We start from the raw sequence: 12,166 nt of genomic DNA on the forward strand, positions 1-12,166 counted from the left end.
AATTAATAATATTACTATAATATTAAATAATAATAATAATTATAATATTAATATTATAACACATAAAATAATTATTAATAATAATAATATAATAATATTATATTATTATTATATCAACTTACACCAACATTTTAGAATTCCGAATAATTTGCATAAAACGAGAAAATTTTACCTTAAATTTTCGGAGCGTTACAATAGTCGATACTGTATTTCATGCATGTGGAAAGACTTTTTAATATTGTAGACTTCGAACACGAAATGCATTTGTTGGAATCTTCTACCCCTGTTATACGTGAGAAGCTTGAATCCATTGGTTTTTCTAAGTGGTATCATGCATACTCACCACGTAAGAGATAATGTCACGACCACTAATATATATGAGAATTTGAATTTTGTCATGCTGAAGGCTAGGGAGTTACTAATATGTTAAATGCTTGAGGTTTTGCGAATGATGTTGCAAAGATGATTTTTGAACGAAGAAATAAAGCTGATTATCAAGTGACAGATTTTATCAAAACAATTGAAGATATATTAAGGGAACATATTGAACGTAGTCGATCAATGAAGGTATGCTCAATTTATATATACTTACGTATTCTTCTTATACATCACTATATTTTATATATACATTATGTAATTCTTTTATATTTTTGCAATGTAAGCTAATTTGGTTAATAACATGAAATACCAGGTCATAGATGGAACCTCCCAATATGTGGTTTACGTACCTACGAAGGTTTGTAATTACAGGATGTACGATATATTGGAAATACTTTGTGTTCATGCATGTGCTGTTTTCACCATGAAACATTTGTCAATTAAGTCATCTTTCTCACCTCTTTACTTGAACAACACTTTAAGTTTAATATATAGAGGCATAATAAATCCATATGTCTAGAATTATGTTTATATTATTTTCCTTAGTTATCTATTATTATATACGTCATCTATTGAAAATATAGACTACAACATTTTCCATTTTTTGAACCACATGATATTATTTCCATTTTAATATATAGCAATTGTAATGTTTATTATACGTTATATACACAATATTATTACATATATAGAAAAAGTTTCTAATTGTATTCTTTAATTATCCACTAATTTCCTTAATATTTGTTATCTACCAATGATGTATAAATTATTTTCCTTAGTTTTCTAGTGGAAACTTTGCATTGCACTATCATATACGTAATATTATTGCAAATATACTTAAATAAACATTTTATCACATTTTCCATTTCAATATACATCAAATTATAATGTATAATATCTTGATATACATCATATTATTGAATATATACCATATTATATCCATTGTACCTTTTCATCCCAGTCAACAAGTTTGTCATAAGATTTCTTTCATCTACCATAACTTGATAAATGCTGCTACATCTCAAACATACATTTTACACATTACAACTATGTTCCTTTAGATAAATAAAGTATTCAATTTATAACATCCTTTGAACAAAGTACCTTTTTGTATTTGTTACCAAACACAATATACAATTTATAAAAGTAAACAAATTTCAAAGTTGTTCTTTCAAATCCAAATGACATAATCCAAATTAGAATCTTAAAAGATGTTCCTTCATTTTTCTAGTTGTTAGCAAACACAATGTACTGCTTCAAATCCTTCACTATTCAACTCTATTTGTTTCCTTCTTTGGCTCGACCGATTCAAATCTTGTTGTGAAGGAAGATCTCAATATTCTAGAAGGTAAATTTCCTCTCCTCATGCTCCTCCTCATAGTTTATTGATAAGTAATATCTCTACCTCGAGCCTGTTATTCCAGTGAATAATTATAAATGTACATTTTCAATATTACGATATATATATGATCAACATTTCAAATATACATACATTTATTGTAGCACTCCTAACAGCTACAGGTCTTTGAGCAGGTATTTTTTTCCATTTTTTCTTCTACATAAAACATACTTAACGTCATTTATAATAGTTTCAATCTATATATAAATTCAAAAATATTAACTATATTTACTAAATTATTTACCTTCATTTTTATTACTTCCTTTCCAATTTTGTCTACTTCATTTAGTAGAGCATTACTATATACTACATCATAAAACAAATCATTTTGTCCTTCCTGATCACCTTCATAATTAGTGTGTAATATACACAATTATAAATTAAAATATACAGCTATCTATCTGTGTAATATACCTCTTGTTCTTCATTTTCTTTTTCATTGTTTCCATCTTAATCATCATTAAAGTTAGTATGCAGAATATACAGATATATATATATATATATATATATGTGTAATATACAGATCAATCCATAAATCATAATATAGAGATAAATAGAAATCTACTTGTTGATCATTTTTTCCTTCACTATCATTTCGAGATTTCCCATCCTGTTCTCCTTTATCCTTCATTCCCCTTTCTTTACCATTATTTCTATTACCTTCACCTTCATCATTCTCATTATTCTCATACCTTTGTATGGTTTCATTTGGTTCCACTGTTGCCCTTTCCTTCTTTTTCCACATATTTTTCAGAACTTCAACCTCTAAAATCAGTTTATCCAATTTCATGTTCAAAGCTTAATTGTTGGCCATCATTAGTTCTTGAAATTTGAGGAAGTATTCAAAAACTTCCTCATTAGATTGCTCAGCTTGTCGTGAGCATTCTCCTTTCTCAAATCTTTTATTAGTTTCCTCCCTACATTGCGTTTCATGGAACGTGTTTCGTTCCACGAAACCATCATTAGGAAACATGGCCTTGTATTGGAACTGTTTTAGAAATGACATTCAAATATGAGTTTATACTATATGCATATACATATATAATATTAACAGTAGGTATAAAATATACAGTTTGCATCAAACTTGTCCATGGTTGAAGACCTTTCTACAAGTTCTTTCAATTCTGGGTGGCTGTCAACTACCTAGTTCAACATGCATATCTTGTTGTGATCAATTCTTTGGGCACAAAAATATTGAAGGACCAGTCGACAGTAGGATGCATTCATACACCCATACTAAAAGAGAGTAAGCAAATCTAGAGATTCCAACAGCTAGGACAGAAGAATTTTTTTATAGATTTTTTTTATAGAATCTACTAGCACATTATACCCTATCCTTCCCCATTAATACACATCAAATTGTTTTTCATCATCCACTAATTTGATGTGTTCCAAATCAATATCTGTTGTGAATTGTTTCCAAGGAGGAAATTCTCTAGGAAGTATATCTTTGTCATTTTGATTTTATCTTCCTCCTTTAATTTTTTAGAGTCATTAAATAAAAATGAGACTCTTGACCTCGGTATATGGTCTTCATTCTTAAAGTACTTGGACAAAAATTTTCTCTTCACCTTAGAAGTATATGGGACCATAATTCAGATCGATTATTGCCTTGAATTCTCTAATGCCAAATTTGGCTATAGAAGTCAAACCACAACTCATCGTCCTTTGTCAATGTACATTGACATCTGATAGTGTGGTATAGAAGTTGGCTCTGGAATTTTAAGAATTTTATGTCTAGAAAACTACCAAAAGACGTATTTCTAAAAACTTCTAATTCTTCAGTATTTAGTTTTCTTTTTATATTTCTAATCACATCTAGTCTTGCATAGATGTTTAATTTATGCACCCTTGACCATTGACTCCTTTTCAGAATCAATGGTGCACTTTGCAAACATAATTTGTAGGAGAATATCATTCTATGTATACTTAATATGTACAATAAAATTACATGACACTAAATATATTTCAATAACTTAATCAGTACCTCATAATCATCTCTTACCTCAGCGGTGTTTTCCTTTTTTTTTCTCCTCAGTCGATTTCTGAAAGATTATTAGTAATATACATTTTAAATTATAAGAACATTTGTCAGTGAAAAATAAGTGCACTTTACTGTACATAAATATTATATACATATATTATATATACATTTTTATTTGATTTCCTTCCTCATTTCTTCACATTTTTTGTTTCTTGTTTTTCCAACTCTTGTTTCTTATCACTTTTGTTTAGCTTCTTACTATTATCCTTATTCTCTTCCCTAACTTTGACAACTTTCTCTAACTTTCTCTTCTTAGATACCTACATTTCATAGAAACAATAAAAAGGTTATATTAATGTAACATTAGTTTCTTATAAACAAATACAACTAAGGTTTACATTACACGTACATTTTCAGTTTCAGTGGCATTCCCTTTCCTCTTCAACACACGTTCGAACAATCTCCTTTTGGCAATTGATAAATTGTCTTGCAGATAATAGAATATCATTTGTACAATAAACCATTTTCAATTCATACAGATTATAAATAAACCTCATCAGACTCCGATGAAAAGTTAAGTGGTACGCCATATGATGTTTCTCCTTCATTCATCTAGAAAGAAATATAATAAAAGTATCAGCAAATAGCACATGAAATATATACATTAGTAAATATAATATATACTTACTGGTTTTGACTGTTTTCATTTGTCATGTGTTGGCATTTTTGCTTCTGGTGTTTCAAAGACCACCTCTAGTTTCACAAACTTATGATCCTGGTACACCACAATGGCCTCCACACTACGGAATAGGGTTTGCATAAGTTTTGCCCTAACTTGGCTTCGTAGTTCAGGGATATCTTGCAGCTATTTCACAACTTCAACACGCAATTCGACCTCCGTTGCACGCTTCTCTTTTGGCCAATATGCAATTGCCTTTAATTGATTATTTCCAAATTCCATCACACTTCTGATCATTTCCAATCCTCTACCATTTCATAATTTCGCTACCTCATTTCCTCTTACTTCCACTTGAATAATTTCTTCTCTCACTTGGTTGACCTGCACGTATTCCAAACATCTAATCTGGTGATATATGCACTCCTTGACTATACATCGCCGGAATGTCTTGATCATATGAATCACCGAGGGGAACACCGTCATTAAACATGTTCAGCACATTAGATCCTACATCAGCAAAGGTCTCTAAACGTGCTTCCGTTGCTCGATCTTTGTCGAAGACATAGGACAGATCATCATAATATGGAAATGATTTGTGTAGAAGGCCTTCGGCTGTAGGATGACTCTGTAGAAACGTAATTTAAGCATATTAGTTGACGATTGTGATTATAAAAAGTATGTACAATTGTATTATGAAATTAATACCTTTACCCAATTATCAAACAAATCTCGTTCTGCGATGATGCATTGAAATTTTTCATTCCATCCAAAGCCACTACATGATGGCCCCCTCATTCTGAAATTGCTTGGTAGGTGTTTTTTAAGAGATTTCACACGACAATCCATTGGCAACGATCCTTGAATATTAGTGTCGGATAACTTCTTTACCATCATTCGTTGTAATTGGGCCAAGTACCCATGTCGAAATGTCCCATTATTGGACCTCCATCCCCCAGCTGAAACTAATTCCACTAAGCACTCAACAAGTTTTGCTTCTTCCTCTTTAGTCCATGTATGTTTCGATGCTCGTGACGAACTTGTCATTCTATCATATATATTAGCAACATTTCATAAAGTGAAACAAGAGGTATTAGTATTCAACATAATTAATTGTAGACAATTGAAATTACATATGTAGTAAACATCACAAGAATGACATACACTAAGAGTTTAGAACAAATGACAAAATAATTTCAAGCGTTGACAGTAATTAAAAGAGTATTAAGGCACTACTGGTCACGTAACTCCCAATCACTGAACATCGTATAAGCCAATTGATCCCTCAATTCACTCCATTCGTTTGAAACCTCAATGTAATTAATCTCGTCACCTCCAGTTGTAGCGTACGTTGAATCACCCTCATCCAAATCGTCGATTATTTCACTGTTAGTCATCTCTCTATTGATAAGATTGTGTAGCAGACAACACGCCATGATTGTTCGACATTGGACATTGACTGGGTAGTATGACTTTCCTCTTAAAATTGCCCAGCGACCTTTCAATAACCCAAATGCTCTTTCGATGACATTTCATGCCGGCGAATGTTTTATGTTAAAGAACTCTCGAGCTGTTGTTGGTGCATTACCTCCTCCACGCCACTTTGAAAGATAATATCTTTCTCCCCTATATGGGGCCAAGAAACCTTCAACATTTAGGTACCCAGCATCATATAGATAATAATACCCTATTCAAACCTCGACTATTTGAATTCCCATCCTATGAATATAAAGACTATGAAGAGATAAAACATCTAGCTATTTACCCTTGGGAACCTTCAGTTCGTTATGTCTTTATATTGCATCTCTAAGAATTCTGGAATCAGCGCCCGATCCTTCCTACCCAGATAAAATAAACACGAAATCACCTTTTGTATCGCAAACACCAAGTACATTTGTTGCAACTTCACCCTTTCGTGTTCTGTATCTTGGACGATCGGTTGCACTGACATTCACCTTAATGTATGTGCCATCTAACGCACCAAGACAATTCTACGGTATAATAACATCAAGTATGAAATAGCCATCTAACGCATAATGTTTGGTAAGTCTAACTAACATGAAAACAAATGGTATTTACCTCAAACCATTTCGATCTTGAATCCATTCATGAGTTTATTACTGGTTGAGGTTTTTTCAACAACTCGTGTAACAGCAAAACTACTAACAAGACAATGTTGAATTGTCTAGAACCAGTCTCACCAGACCGTATAAATTGCCTTTGTATCATTTGGTTCTTCACGTCATGAGCTAATATATACAGGAACATGGCAACCATCTCCTCTACATCTATAACTTCTGTTCCAACTAAATGGCATCCTTAGTAAATGGCATAAAATGGCAAAACACCTTCTATCTAGTCTTGTACTTTGATGACAACAAAGATCTACTGACTCATGGATTAGTCGAAAATATGTTAATTGTCTAATACGATGTCTACTATCAAATGATGTATGTTTTATCCTCTTATGATCATTCAATAATAATTCTAGTGTTAGAAGTAACTGACGTTGGGAAGTTGTAAATACTGTAAGTATCGTAACTAGCTTTTGTGGATCATTATGTGATGACAACTAATGACCTGAACAATTCATATTGTTTGTTTACAGTTAAAATATTGTTTATAAAATGATGTTTTATCAACTTATTATGTGTTTTATTTATTAAAGAAAAAAAATGCAAATATAAAATGGTTTTTATTTAAACTCTTTTAATAAAAAAATTTTATCTAAATTTTTTGAAGTGTTTGAAAAACCATTTAAAATGGTTTCTAATGTTTCAATTGTTTTCAAAATAATTTATTTTCAACTTAAATAACATGATCTTTAGCGAATTCATGAATTAATATTTGATGAGCATGTATCTCTGCTACCTATGTTAGATAGTTTCGTTGAAGTAAATATTAAATGAAACAATAATAATAATATGATAGAAAATTAATACCATGTACCATGTATGATGTACGATGGACCAATTTTTATGAATATAATACCATCTTAAAATTGAATTAGGGTTTTAGCTTTTACATTTAATTTAATAAATGCTAGTACTTGCACTTTTAGAATTGTTTGTATAATTAGAATCTGTGAGAAATTTTAGTCAAAAATATTCCTTTTAAGATTTAATCATGTTAAAATAAAGCCAAAAGATGACAATTGACCAGAAATCTTTTAATCATCAACTTATTTTAAAAATTTTGAATCATAATGTATGTGAGGTAAGGTATTCTTCTTCTAAATGTTCAAATGATTAGTTCTATCTTGTGGGCCTTTTAAGACCCTTCCACTTTTTTGGATTACCCATATACTTTTCTGTATAGTTGAATTAATGTTCTAAAAGATGCAGTAAAGTAATAATACTCACTATTCAATTCACACACTATTGTGTGATATGTTTTTTTTGTCATATAAACTTTCAAAACATATTTAAGACATGGTAAAATTGCATAAAACTTACTAATATATTTGTAAAATATTGGCAACAATTCCAAAACAAGCAATACATTCGTGAATAATTAAAGTCAATAAATATCAACATAAAATGAATATAAAGTTGAAAAGTAGCAGTTGTAATGAATATAAAATGCTGGAATTACATGTCTTCCAACAAGATTGAGCCATCTAAAAATTTACTATTATAAGATGATATTGACAAACCAATGATTGTGAAAAACTATTCCAACCATATAAAATATTGGTGTACGAACCTCGAATAACGAACTCTTGCTCTTCACCAATCTAAAAAAACGTCACACAAACAAATGTTAGTCACGAAATTCATTAAACAAATTGCAATACACATTAACAATATCACAAAAGTAAAAGGAAGGATGACATACCACTATTGTTTAACCCGACATACACCCGTTTAAGGTTAAAAAAAAAAGAAGGGTAAAAAAAGTTCGAACAAATGTAGGACAATGGATATAAGGTAAAAAAAATTAAATTGGACAAGCCTTAAAGGTAAGAAATTCATTAGATTAGTTCAACTTGAATTTCTTGTATAATTGACAACATTTTGGGTACGAATCAAGTGGAAATAAAACATGCAAAACAGAGAGGAATATGTTTTGCATACAAACAGAACAGACAAACAGAAAATATAGAAAACAACTACGAAAGAATTGGTCTAGCCTTAATCAGTGCCAAGCAAATGCAAGGAATATCATAAAACAGAGAGGGATCTAGATCAAATGCATAACAGAGAATGACAAAAAAGTTGCTATGTAATTATGTTTATACTAAACAATTGGAGAGCAAACATAAGTGGAAAACAAAGAAGCCTACCAAGGAATGATCAGAAAATAGATATGGGATGAGGTTTGATAATACTTGAGTTAAATTGAGACCATTTATAATGGTTGGGTGAAGAAGTCCATGATGTTGACCCAAAACTACCAAATAAAAAGTACATAACACATCTTCAAGATGTTGACCATGAAGTACATGGGAAGATGTTGAAAATTTTGTAAGTACAATAGTGACTTTGCAAAGAATCAAAACAGTATAAAAAAATTCATGAAAACAGGGATATGTCTTAACCCAACCCTAACATCAGTCAAGATATTAATCCCAAAAACAAGGGATATGGCAATGATGTAATGAACCTAATTCATAGGGTAACTAGTTCACATAGCTCAAGGGTTACAGAAAAATATTGATCATGTGCCTCTCTATTTATGAATAATAATACGTTTTGTTTTCCTTCAAAGAATGACAAAACAGAATGAAATAGAAGCCCAATGATCACAGAAAAGCAAGCAAAATAATTCAACCTCAGATGTTCAAATATTAGGAAAAACATAGGCCAATTCAATATAACAGATGAAATATATGATAAAAATTAATTACAATATAAGACCAAGAGAAACCAATTCAATACAACAGATGAAATTGTGGAAATTAATTGCAATACAAGACCAATTTAATACAACAGATAAAATACATGATGGAGATTAATTACAATATAAGAATAGGAATCACACTGGTCACAAAATACAAAGCAAAGGAAAAATCAGCCTCAGATGGTCACATATTAGAATAAACAGATATCAATCAGCTTCACTACATAGAGTACATGGAGAAAAAAATTTACAGTAGAAGACCAATGATCACAAACTACATAAAGCAAAAGAAATCAGATCACATGGTAGAAAAAAATATAGACCAATCGCATACCCCTCGAATCAGAAATATAATCGGACATCAATCGGCTTCAAGAAAATACAAAGAACAATATAAATATATGAAAGAAAAAAAGAGACCTCATCATCGATCAACTTCAAAAACATACAAAGAATACAAAATTTCATGAATAAATCAGTAAAAACAAAGGGACCTCATCATCGGCTTTTCTAAAATAACAAAGATAAGTTATACAAATCGTAAAGGGATGGAAAATCTTCATCCCTACCCTGCTCTCTTCGAACCCTAACCTTACTCATATCCTCACAAAACTCCTACCAAGCTCCAAACAGAAGTCTACAAATCCTAACAACCAAGTTATGTTGGATCCGTGAAGGACTACAACCGAGTGATGGCCAAAAGGAAAATGTTTTGGGTAGAAGATTGGAGCGGCAATGGGGAAGAATGAGCGGCAAGGGAAATCACAGAACAATAACCCCAAAAACGATTTGGAAGAAGGGAGACGAAAAAGAGACAAGAAAGGAGACGAAGTGGATCGTGAAAGATGAAGTGGAAAGTGGAGTTAAGAGGGAATGAGGAACAGTACGCAGACGAAGTGGAATCGACTTCGCAAAGAAGAGAACAGTGGAGGATTAAGGTTATTTTTTAAATAACCCTAATCCATTGGTTATTGGATAATATGTGGGCCAAACATGAAGTGGGCTATTATAGCCCACTCCACTTCACCTCACTCCGTGGACCAAACAGCCCCTTCGTGTTTCTTGTTTCATTTGATTTGTAAGAATATAAACATTAGAAGAAAATATATACAGCATGCATTACTTAATTTGTTGTTTTAACAGAGAATCAACACTCTAAAGTGATGGTTTAAACAGAAATTCAACACTTGAATATATACAGACTTCAAAGTGGTGGTTTAAACTGGAAATATATACAACATGCATTACTTAATTTGTGTTTTAAATAGAAAATCAACATTTTAAAGTGGTGATTTAAACAGAAAATCAACACTTAAACCCTAAATGCTTCCACAATCTCATTTTCTAAATACAATAGTATGAAGAAGACCGTTAAAGACTGTAAAGAAATATGATTTGATGGTAAATATACCCCATTTTTTCATATAAGAAGTATCAAAATACACTCACCGTAAAGGAAGATTTCTTCTAAACACAATGATGGAAGAACACTTACAACTAGACGACAGACTTGTTGAAGACGAAGAATGAAAACCCTAATGTGAACAATGATTGACGGTGAAGGTCTGTAGAATACGAACAATGAGAGAATGATGGTAGTTTTACCCAGACGAAGTGTGCTTTCCCTACGTGCACTGATTTCTCCCTTTTCATGTTATTAACATCTCGCTTTCCTTCCATTTTCAAATTCTTTTTATTTCTTTTACATAAAATAATGATGGGTATTGTAGTAAATTTAGGACTTTTATGGAATATATGGGAAAAATAGGCCCATTGTGTAATATCATAGGGCAAATTAGGTCATTTCAGTTAAAATCCCTAAAAAGAAACTTAGGTTTGTGGTTCTTAATATACTAAAATAATAAGTACTTAGTCTTTCTAGTATACCATCAAAAGAAAGATCCCACTAAAGGCATTCAGAGTTTTGGTTGAGGAAGACAATAACCATTTTATAGCCATCATCAATTACTTGGAGATGGAATATGATATGTAACTTATTCTTGACAATTTAGCATGAAAGATCTTGGGTTAATCTATTATATAGATTTAAAGTATTTATAGTAACATGAGTTAGTTGCCTAATTAGAATAAAGATGGGAAGTGTGATGTGGATTAAACTGAAGTGAGTAAAGTAAAGACATAGAACTAGAAATGTGAATGTAACGATAAATTGGAATAACTAGTTATGAGAACAAACATATCCAATGTGCATTTAATCGTCGAGTTATTTCATAACCTACGAACGGACCCTTATTTATTCCATATTTGCCCACTAAATATTCCATATTCATGAAGTTACGGGACTTGTTCATTCCACTAATATTTACTGATGACAAATAATGCTTTTTTTTTCACATTTTCTAACCTCTTCCTGAATTCTCTCTTTCATGGATAATCGACATCATCATCATCAAAATAATAATAATTTTTTAAATCATATATGATAAACGTAAGTATTGAAAATTGATTTTATAATCAAAATAAGTCTAGAACAATTATGAAAATAGAAAAAGCCCACAGGCCCACAATGAAAAATACCAAAAATGCCCCGTCAACCACGCCGTCAATAATGAGCGTAATATATTTGGTACACTATCATTTAGAGTTTAGATTTGGTCATTTAATTTGGTTACACGATCGATTAGATTTGATTACATGATCGTTTAGATTTGGCCTCAAATCTAAATGATTTTGTTTTTTAAATTTTGGTACACAATCGTTTAGATTTTTTTACACGATCGTTTATTTTCTAAAGATTATTTGTACACAATCGTTTAGATTGGTTTTTTTTACACGATCGTTTAGATTGGCTATCCTAATCTAAATGGTTTTTTTTTAAGATTTTTTATACATGATCCTTTAGATTTGGGTTGGTTACCCAAATCTA

Source organism: Cucumis melo, chromosome 8 (genome assembly GCF_025177605.1).
Source record: "Cucumis melo cultivar AY chromosome 8, USDA_Cmelo_AY_1.0, whole genome shotgun sequence".
In the NCBI taxonomy this organism is placed as follows: Eukaryota; Viridiplantae; Streptophyta; class Magnoliopsida; order Cucurbitales; family Cucurbitaceae; genus Cucumis; species Cucumis melo.